Consider the following 10,248-nt stretch of genomic DNA (forward strand, 5'->3'; position numbering starts at 1 on the left):
CTAGGTGTGTCATCGCTCTCTTTATGTCTTATTCACTTGGTCGGCGACAGGCCAAACACGTTGGACCCAGCTCAGATCTTGTGTCTTGTGTCCTAATATAGCCTACCTGTGTCACCTCACACCCTGTGTGAGCCAAACAACACCTCTGATCCTGGATCTGTCAGCACACACGCTAACCAGGTGCTCAGGCCTGAACTGCAGTCAGCTAAAAGGATCAGTGTATCTCTCCAACCTCAGTTTGAGCATAGTAAAGTGACATGAAGTATTCAGAGCATTTTCAAGGAAAAGAAGAGCTGCACCAGGGACAACTTTACAGCAGTCATTAAGGTAAATACGATCAGTCAGAATAAAAACACAGCAAATTTTGGAGAAACGTACACATCTATTAGAAATGGACCAAAGTAAAAATTGTAAAAAGAGAGGGTGTTTTTTGTTTATTTTCTCATTGCTAGGCGCTGCCCAAGTAGCTGCCTGTTGCAGCAGCTCTCTCTTCTTTGTCCGTTTCTTGTAATTTTTTTCGTATCTTTTTCGTCATCTTTGTATTTGGAGTGGATCATTACTTTGTATGGTTCATTGTTGGTCATGGACACCAAACTTTTTGTGGCTTCAGCGATACTTTTACTACTTTTCTCCTGTGTTTGTCTGGAGATCATACATGTGAGGAGGAGGAGGTGAGGACGACGAGCTGGTTCTCAGGTGACGACGTGGACCTGTCCTTCCATCCATCGTTGTTGGGAACGTGGGATCTATCCGATGGGATGAATGAGCTAGCCATGCTAGCCCAGCGGCAGAGGGGCTGCCGGAGGGCAGAGTGGCATCGTGCTGTTCACCGACGTGGCTGACGGAGATGACATCGGACGCCGGCGCCACATTGGAGGAGCTTCACCTGCTGTGGGCAGACAGGATCCAGGAGACAGAGACTGAACAGACTGCTGGGGAGGCTCAGTCCTGGACCCTTAGGAGGTGGAGACTGGCTGGGCTGGAGAGTGGTGGACGGGCTGTCGTCATCTATTTTCTTGTGAACCTTTTTGCACTTTCTAAACACTTTCTTACTTTTGTTTTCTTGAATGCTGCTGTGACTCCTGAATTTCCCCTTGGGGATAAATAAAGTATTTTCTATTATATTCTAAAATATTTTAATACTGTATATTTTGGTCAGCTCTTCAAACAAAACATGAAAAGGGAAAATTGAATTAACATTTCAAGCAGATTTTCTTCCTACATAAGTTTCAACAGCCACAAGGTGATGAGGGTGGTCAGGGCGAGGGATCGGAATTGATAAGAATTTATCGATTCTCCTTAGGTGAGGGAATGAAATGATACAAACAAGTTTGTTTGCTTTAGCTCTTTACTTCCTTCAGCTTTAGACAGAAGATACAGCATAAGCAGTATGCACTAGAAACAAAAAAAATCTTAGTGCAGCTTTTGCATTCAACTTGATCCAAAACTAGATTAATCAAAAAATTCTCATGTAAAAAAGGAATATTTAGACAGAAGTACAACCGCAAACTCCAAAATGCTGTGGAGGATGCTTGGACACAGTGTTGCTCCTTAGCTAAAGCTGATAGTACTGGAAGTGTGTTGCTCTTCATCCACCACCAGAGAGCAGCGCTGTCTTTGATTGGGATGGGAGGAAGGCTTCTTTACAGTTGGACTTTGATCAACTCTTTGGACTATGGAGACAGGGGGCTGATGCTGCACAGACAGAAACTCACTGTCCTCTTCTTCAAAAAGTTCCTCCAGGGCTGACTTCTTTTGCTGCTTTATGGGCAGGGTCTGAAATTATGGAAATAACCACAAAGTTCAGTGAGATCACAAATTCTATGCCATCTATCATCATTCAGCATAATAAGCGAAACTTACATAGTCATCCTCTTCCTCATCCTCTTCTTCTGCCTGCCAGTGTGTCTCCCCACTCTGTCAGCTGAAAAATAAATTTACTGTGTCAGAAATGAGAAAGAAGAAAATTCTCACAACAGAATTGTTCTACTTTTAAAGGCATTTTCATTTTTGAATACCTCTTCTGCCGCAGCTGTTGGTGTGTTTGCTGCCACTTCTACCGCCCTGACTCTAAGGATGTAATGATGCATCCCGGGGCAGTTAAACGATACAAATGTGTAAAGATTCAAATCGGCTGAAATAAAAAAATCAATTGTGATGCCCTATTTAAACACCAGAGAGCTGTTTTTCCTAAGAGAAACACTTAAATCCTAAACTCTGAGCACATGCCAACCTGAGATTGTTTATTTGAAGAGATTTTGTTTATTTGTATTATATATTATTTATTGCCTTCATTTAGTTATATCAGGGTTTCCGCCTCATGTAAATGATTGTGGTGCAGTGCCACACCAAAATAAAAGCTGCCATGCCTTCAGAATTATGATCTTCTTTGTTCAGATGTTTCCCATGCAAATCTTATTGTTCAGGGATCTTGTACACGCATGAAAGGATCATATCGTGATCTAAACCAGAGACAGAGCTCGGCAGGTTTTTGCCGTTTACAAACAGCTCTGCATCACACAAGGCAGCACATAAGACTCAGTCACTGAAGGAAATCCATTACACACTTACTACGATCATTTACCAGAGCTGGAATAATGATCAGTGCTGTGCTCCAGCTGTTACACACCTGCTGGTCGTTAATCCTCTGCTTCTTCAGGAGTCACCTTTCTGCTGTCGCTTTGAGACAAGAGCTGTAGTTTGGCTATCTTTTCTCTCATTCTTTAAAGATCTAAAGAGGAGTTTTCCTCCAGCTCAGGCTTTTAGCCTGATAGCTTTCATACCACACTGTTACTTGCCTTTGTGCAGTGACATGTCTAAAATTTCAGACTGGAGTCACAATGAGGGCCGTGACAAAGGTAGGGGTGATAAGAGTGTACTCATGTACATTAACATGTTGAAAAATGTATATATTGGCAGACTCTGACATTAGTATGAAAATGTTTTCTTACTGAGGAGTTGCAGACTACTTTAGCCATGTGGGATCTCTTCATTCTTACAATCACAGAACAAATCATTGCGTCCCAGTTGGAAACTGGGCTTCAGTTGTACAGCTTCTGAGCCCCAAGTTTAAGTGTGTGCACAAAACATGGAAACTTCATAATGCCCGGCTTTTCCACAGCTACATCCATGCTTGCTGCATTATCCACTGTGGCTGCCACCACCTAACTCCAGACTCCTCCAGGATCACCTTAATCTCCTCTGAAACAGCTGTCCCTGTCTCTGTCTGAGATTCACTGATTACTTTGGTTTTGAGAAGCTTTCCTTCATTCTGACCATCCCTGGTATAGTGTAGTGTTAGACTGAGGTAATGAGCTTGACTAAAACTGGTCGAACTATCAGCGATGACAGCTGCTTTAGTGACAAGTATCGGGTCTGAGATCTGATTGCTCTTTTCAACCTACCGAAGCTAACGAGGCATCTGCTGTAGCAAAATGGTGTAAACAAACAACAAACGAACACATCTGGTAACTGCTCGGTGACACCCTCGCCTCTGTCAGTTCAGTCTTGCCTGCCTCAATGAAAAGGGTTGTTATTGCAATTTCGTTGCACTAGTTGCAATGACAAATAAAGTTCTATTCTATTCTTAAAGGTGTGCGAGTGCTACCTGTGGCAGCCTTAGGGCCAGTCTCTGAGCTAGCCTCTGAGCTAGCAAGACTCTGACAGTCATCGTGGTCTTAAATTTAATTCCAGGAGGTGGAGATCTCATTTGGCGAAAGTAGACTAACATGGCACCAGCATAAACACAAGAGACCGAACCTGGAGGAGTTTGTCGTTACCTTCGACATGTAAAGCAGATGACGCCGGGACGTCAGCTCCGTTCCCGCTTTCACCTGGATGAGACTCAGCTTCGCTAAGCAGCGTGTCAAACACGTTATATTTCCGGAAATTAATTGCATGCTAGGTGTACATATGTTTCTGCGTATTGTAACTACCCCCCTTAGACGAAATTAAAGCTTTGCAAGTTTTGCAAGTGAGCCCAGTATCACCTTTTCGCGTGAAATACTGCCAAACTTTAGAGTGCTCCGGCCCTGACGCCATGTTGGAAAACTTGAGACCGGAGATACGCTTCTTGCGTGTGACGTCATCGCGTTTTGCGGGTGACAGAGAGACACGCTTCCAGCAGCTGCTGGAATGTGACGAATTCAAATCAAAACATTTTTTTTATTATTTCTGGATAAAGGACACTGATGACGTCACAATGATAGAAGATGATGGGACATGTCGAACGTTCGACACAGAGAGAATCTTTCAGTGTACCTAACAGGATCGAGGAGGGTGCAAGACAAGATTTAACCAGCGACTTCAGGTTTAATTTCAGAGCATTTTTCAAGGTGAACTTGAACAACCACAACAAACAAACAATGAGCAGCAACAGAAAGTTAGGAAACATGAACCAGAGCTTCCCCCTGGTCACTAAAGAAGATTTTCTCTCAACTGTCCGCATGTTTTTGGACCAGCTGAGAGGAACAACATGGAATAATCCAGACCCAGAAAAAGAAGCCTTAGTAATGGAAATGTGTTCAGAGCTCGCAGATATTATCATCAAAGCTCTGTATAAGATTTTTAAACACAGACAAACAGAAAAGGGAGACATATCATCTCCATCAGCCTCTTCTGGATCTGCAGGAACACAGAAAAGCCCCTCTGTGTCTGAGAAGGAGGTGTCTGAGTGTCTGGGAAATGTGGGGGAAATTATTACACAGACTATAGCTGAGGTGGAGGGTGTGGATGACCTCTGTTACCAGGGCTCAAATCATATGACAGAGCTCATCGTCAGAGTGGTCACAGACCCATTAAACTCAAGACTCTCTACAAGCAGCAATGCAGAGACAACTGAGGAAACAAAACCTTCCCCTGGTCTGATGAAAAAACTGATCAGAAATGTCATAAAACTCTTCAAGAGATGTGTTTTATTGAAACCAAAGAGGTCCACTGATGAGGACACCAAGTTAATGTCTGCGGTAAAAGCAGCAAAGGATATCTTGGAGGAACACGGAAGCCAGATAGCTGTTTCTGACCTTCCTAATTATATTTCAGAGGAAGAAATAGCTTTAATTGCTTCCAGCTCCTCCCAGGAGTCTGAGGAGTTAGCGTTTAAGATTGTTGAGTTCGTTTCAAATGAAATTCAACAGGACCTGGATGCCACAGAGAGCCAGTCAGAGAGCAAACAAACAATAAGATCCACCAAGAAAAATATTTTCAACAGAATTAAGGCTGCCTTTGTCCGTAAATTTGCCCAAGGGTCGATCCTGAGCAGAATGAACAGACTAAGAAGCAGACTGAACAAACGTGGATCACACACAGAAGACACCTCCAAAACGCTAATTGAAAGTATTGATGAACATATGAGAGGGTTTATATCAGAGGCAGAAAAAGAAACAGAAAGTGGCTCAAAAGACCTGTTTGTAAAAATTTCAAGCATCATTTCAAGCAGGAAACACGAAAGCTTGGTCGAGGAGCTAAGTGAAACACTTTACTGTGAACTGACACCAGAAGACGACCGAGTAACACTTTCCAAGAGTGAAATTCAACGTGAAGTGGACAGCTGTATGAAGCGCATGTGGATCTGGCTAACACAGCAGGTACAGCAGCGCAAGAAGAAGGAGGACAAGGTAAACATGGCTCTGAATCAGATCGAGAAGGTTGTGGTCTCTGAGCTTAAAGATGCTAGCTCCAAAGAAAAAGAGACCAAGACTTCAACTTGCCCTTTAACTGGGACTGAATCAGCCCCACACATCACACCTGAGCCTGAAGAAGTCCAGGAGAAGGATGTTCTTACCTTTGGAGTGATCCTGACAGCAGCCTTAAAAGAAACACTCCAGTCTTACTCCATGGAGGAGGTCACAGATATCTCTCAGACCTCCTCAGGTCCTCTGCAAGTAGAGGTAGCAGGATCTGTTGAGTCTGATGACAGCTTATGGATGTCTATGGTCATGGCAGCCTTTGATTTATTAGAGGAGCAGGGGAGCCAAATAGCTGTTTCTGACCTTTCAAAGCATATATCAAAGGAAGAACTAGCTCTAATTGCTTCCAACTCCTCCCAGGCGTCAAAGGAATCAGCATTAAAGATAGCTGAGGTAATGCCAAATGAATTTCAACAGGACCTGGATGCTACAAAGAGCCAATCAAAGAGCATACAAACTACAAAATCGGCCAAGAAAAATGTTTTCAGCAGAATCAAGGCTGCCTTTGTCCGTAAATTTGCCCAAGGGTCGATCCGGGGCAGAATAAACCGACTGAGATGCAGGCAGACCAGACCTAGGTCACAGAAAAAAGATACATCTTCCTCCCAGCTGCTTATTGATAGTGTGGATGAACTTTTGAGAGAGTTGATATCAGAGGTAGAGAAAGAAAAAGAAAACAGCTCAATGGACCTGTTTGAGAAGATTTCCAGTAACATTTCAAGCAGGACACATGAAACATCTGAAGATAGCCAAAAAACACTGTCTGAGAAAGAGTTTCGACAGGATGTGGATAATTTTATGAAGCGCATGTGGGCCTGGCTAAAACAGCAGGTATCGCAGCGCAAGAAGAAGAAGGAGAACAACGTGAACGCGGCTCTGAAAAGGATAAGGCTAGTTGTGCTTTCTGAGCTAAAGGATGCTTGTTCCCAAGAAAAAGAGACAAAGACATCAACTTGCCCTGTAACTAAGGCTGAAGCAGCTCCCACAGTCGAGGACAAGGATGCTCTCACCATTGGAGTGATTCTTACCACACTGTTGGAAAGTACACTCCAACATGTCTCCATGGAGGGGGTCACAGAAATATCTCAGACCTCCTCGAATCCTCTGCAAACAGAGAAAGCAGGATCTGTTGAGTCTAGGGACAGCAAGTTTATGTCTGTGGTAAAAGCAGCAAAGGATATCTTAGAGGAACATGGGAGCCAGATAGCTGTTTCTGACCTTTCAAATCCTATTTCAGAGGAAGAAATAGCTTTAATTGCTTCCAGCTCCTCCCAGGAGTCTGAGGAGTTAGCGTTTGAGATTGTTGGGTTCATTTCAAATGAAATTCAACAGGACCTGGATACCACAGGGAGCAAACAAACTAAAAAATCCAGCAAAAAAAATATTTGCAGCAGAATCAAGGCCGCCTTTATCTGTAAATTTGCCCAAGGGTCGATCCTGAGCAGAATGAACAGATTAAGAAGCAGACTTAACAAACGTGGATCACACACAGAAGACACCACCAAAACGCTAATTGAAAGTATTGATGAGCATATGAGAGAGTTTATATCAGAGGCAGAAAAAGAAACAGAAAGTGGCTCAAAAGACCTGTTTGTAAAAATTTCAAGCATCATTTCAAGCAGGAAACACGAGAGCTTGGTCGAGGAGCTAAGTGACACACTTTACTGTGACCTGACACCTGAGGATGACCGAGGAACACTTTCTAAAGTTGAGATTCAACGTGAAGTGGACAGCTGTATGAAGCGCATGTGGATCTGGCTAACACAGCAGGTACAGCAGCGCAAGAAGAAGGAGGACAAGGTAAACATGGTTCTAAATCAGATCGAGAAGGTTGTGGTCTCTGAGCTTAAAGATGCTAGTTCCCAAGAAAAAGAGACCAAGACTTCAACTTGCCCTTTAACTGGGACTGTATCAGCCCCACACATCACACCTGGGCCTGAATCAGCCCCACACATCACACTTGAGCCTGAAGAAGGTCAGAGCTCTTCCATGGACCAGGATGAAGACCGGAGCTCTCCTAAAACAGAGGTTTGCTACGGGACCTCTGCTAAAAGTGTGCCTGAAGCTGCCACATTCAATCAGTGGAGCAAAGCCGCCTGCAAAATGACCGTCAGAGTGCTCTTACACAAAGTACTCAAAGGTTACCCCATCCATCCCTTTGACAGCGACTACACAGGCGCTTTGGCCACAGTGGCAGACTTGCTCTGGGAGCAGGTTCAAGGCTGCAGCATGGATGTAGATTTAAGACCAAAGAATCTACAAAAGATCTGCAAGAAGGTGACAAAAGAACTCATCAAGGAGATTGGTGAAGTGAGGCTCTCGATGGGACTATTAGACCAGTCTCACCAAGTGAACCAGTCTGTGGTTCAGGCTCTGAAGAAACACCTCTTCCCAGCACAGCCCAGAGGCATCAAAGGCTTCTTCCAGCGTGTTTTTAAGCCTTTCACTGCCCTCTTCAAGCGTCACTAGGGATCAGTGACCTCGTAGGTTGGAGGTTGAGGAAGACCTTTTTTGTTTGTGTGTTTGTTTGTTTGTTCTACACCGGGTTTACTCCGAGAGCTTCGGTTTTTTTTCCCACAGTTATGATACTATGTTATAACAATGTAAAAAAAAAAAAACAAAACAAATGAACGAACAAACAAAATAAATAAGAATAGATAATAAATAAGAAAGAAAGAGTAGAAAGTACTGTATGTGCACCTTTTTGAATAATTTGACAACAAACATTCAGCTGTGACTGAAAATCACTGTGCATCACTTTTAAGTGTCCTCTGGAAACACTTCTGTTGTGTTGTGGTGTTTTCTAAATGCTGCACACATGATGATGAAGATGTTTTCTTCCTTCTTCTTTTTTTTTTTTTTTTTTTTTTTTTGGGGGGGGGGGGGGGGTTGTTTTTTGGGGCTTTTATGCCTTCAGTTGGACAGGAGAGAGAGGAGAGTGGATAGTGGAGGAAACAGGGCAAGAGGGGGGAGCAACATGCAGGAAAGAGGCCACAAGCTGGACCTGAACCTGGGCCACCCGCCAGGGTCCAGGGGAGGTCACACACCTATGATTTTGGTTCAACACACACAATAGTCTGAACGTGTGGACCAAAGGATGTTGGTGTGAAAGCCCCCTCTGTCTGCAGTCTGACCTGTCAAAGCTGCGTCTCAAAGTCTTCTCTTCACAGTAGAAACTGAGACTGCAACACTGTGAGCTCTTTGAAGCATTTGACTGTCAGACACTTTCAGGGTTTGATCAACCTCCAATGCTGCAGAACAACTCTGACTTGTTAAAGGGCCTTTCTGTATAATTATGAAATGGTCATTATTATTCAGTTTTGGGTAACTTGGCCCTTTTTTCTCAACCTCTACTAATTCACCTCTTACTTTTGTATCATTTTAATCTGTGTTATATTTCAACTGAATGGATTTCAATAAAAAAAATGGAAAATTTGGGCGCTCTGAAACTTTTACCTGTCAGTGTATAATTTTTGAAACATATGCAACCTTCAGACGTAAAGATACGCAACTTTCTCCACAGCGGGGCACCTAAGTCAAGCATTTCCTCCATCAGCTCTAAGGAGGAAACTTTTCTGTATCTTAGCATTTCGGCCAAGCTGAGGGAAAATTTGTCAGAACATGCTGGGACAAAGACGAGAAAAAACTTGAACTGGTAGTTCTCTATCGTATCGAGACTATCTCTCCACAGCTACATATTCCATATGTACGGGGAACTGACCCACTGGGGCAGTCGACGTGGATATTTCTTTAAGACACACCACTACGTGGCCCATGCGCAGGTATAAAAGCCCCAGGTGCGCATGATGTCACTGATTCATTGATTTCCACTGTGGAGTGAGACGTGAGATCGAAGACAGAATCTTGAGTGAAAACGGCATAATATCCACTTACCACGTGTGTAGGAAGAGAGAGCTGGTCTCCGGGCCCTTCTCCGGATTGCTGTTTTATCTCGTTTCATCTTAGAATAACTGGAGAGAGGTGTACCTCACGGCGTATTGCACGAGTAGCTCTGCTAACGCGCCCAGGTACAGTCCACTGCCCAAGCCGGTGCCGGTCGGTGCAGTGGTGCAGTGTGGCGTTCCTCTCGGGAGCTTTGTGGGGTGTATTGCCGGGTTACCGGTTTCCGCATCCTACATTCTTCCTTGTGTACGTAAGTACTAAACGACACATCAGGCTGCTATTGATACTGTCGCTGACAGTGGACATAGTGGGGGAAAATACAGCACGAGGAAAGGACCAAGCAGCTTGCCGCTGGTGCTAAAAACACAGGCGCGTGTGGCCGCTTACTTCCTGGTCTTCCCGGTGACGTCAGTATGACGAGTCAGGAAGGACCTCCGTGCTTGGGCTGTGGCAGTAAAATGCCCATGGAGGATGGCCATGACTATTGTGTGCTGTGTCTCGGCATAGAACACGCATTAAGAGCTAGAGATGAGCCCTCTCTGTGCATGAGCTGCTTCTGTATGACAGCAAGACAGAGAGAGGCACGGTGTCATGCTTTTGGGAAGAGGCCATCCCCCACTGTGGAGGCGCTGCAGCCAGCCAAGCGTGCTAGATCTGC

General features: G+C 44.3%; 1 long non-coding RNA gene across 1 annotated transcript; it reads right to left on the reverse strand.

The window, feature by feature from the left end:
• Positions 1-1,322: 1,322 nt before the first annotated feature.
• LOC141795296 (uncharacterized) lies at positions 1,323-4,107 on the reverse strand. Its single transcript, XR_012598582.1, has 3 exons — positions 3,780-4,107; positions 1,864-1,924; positions 1,323-1,776 (listed from the first exon to the last, which is right to left on the reverse strand). It is a non-coding gene; the product is annotated as an uncharacterized LOC141795296 (long non-coding RNA).
• Between the last annotated feature and the right edge of the window lie 6,141 nt (positions 4,108-10,248).

This window comes from Halichoeres trimaculatus, unplaced genomic scaffold (assembly GCF_033239565.1).
Source record: "Halichoeres trimaculatus isolate MK-OKI-2021-1 unplaced genomic scaffold, fHalTri1.1 fHalTri1_scaffold_8, whole genome shotgun sequence".
In the NCBI taxonomy this organism is placed as follows: Eukaryota; Metazoa; Chordata; class Actinopteri; order Labriformes; family Labridae; genus Halichoeres; species Halichoeres trimaculatus.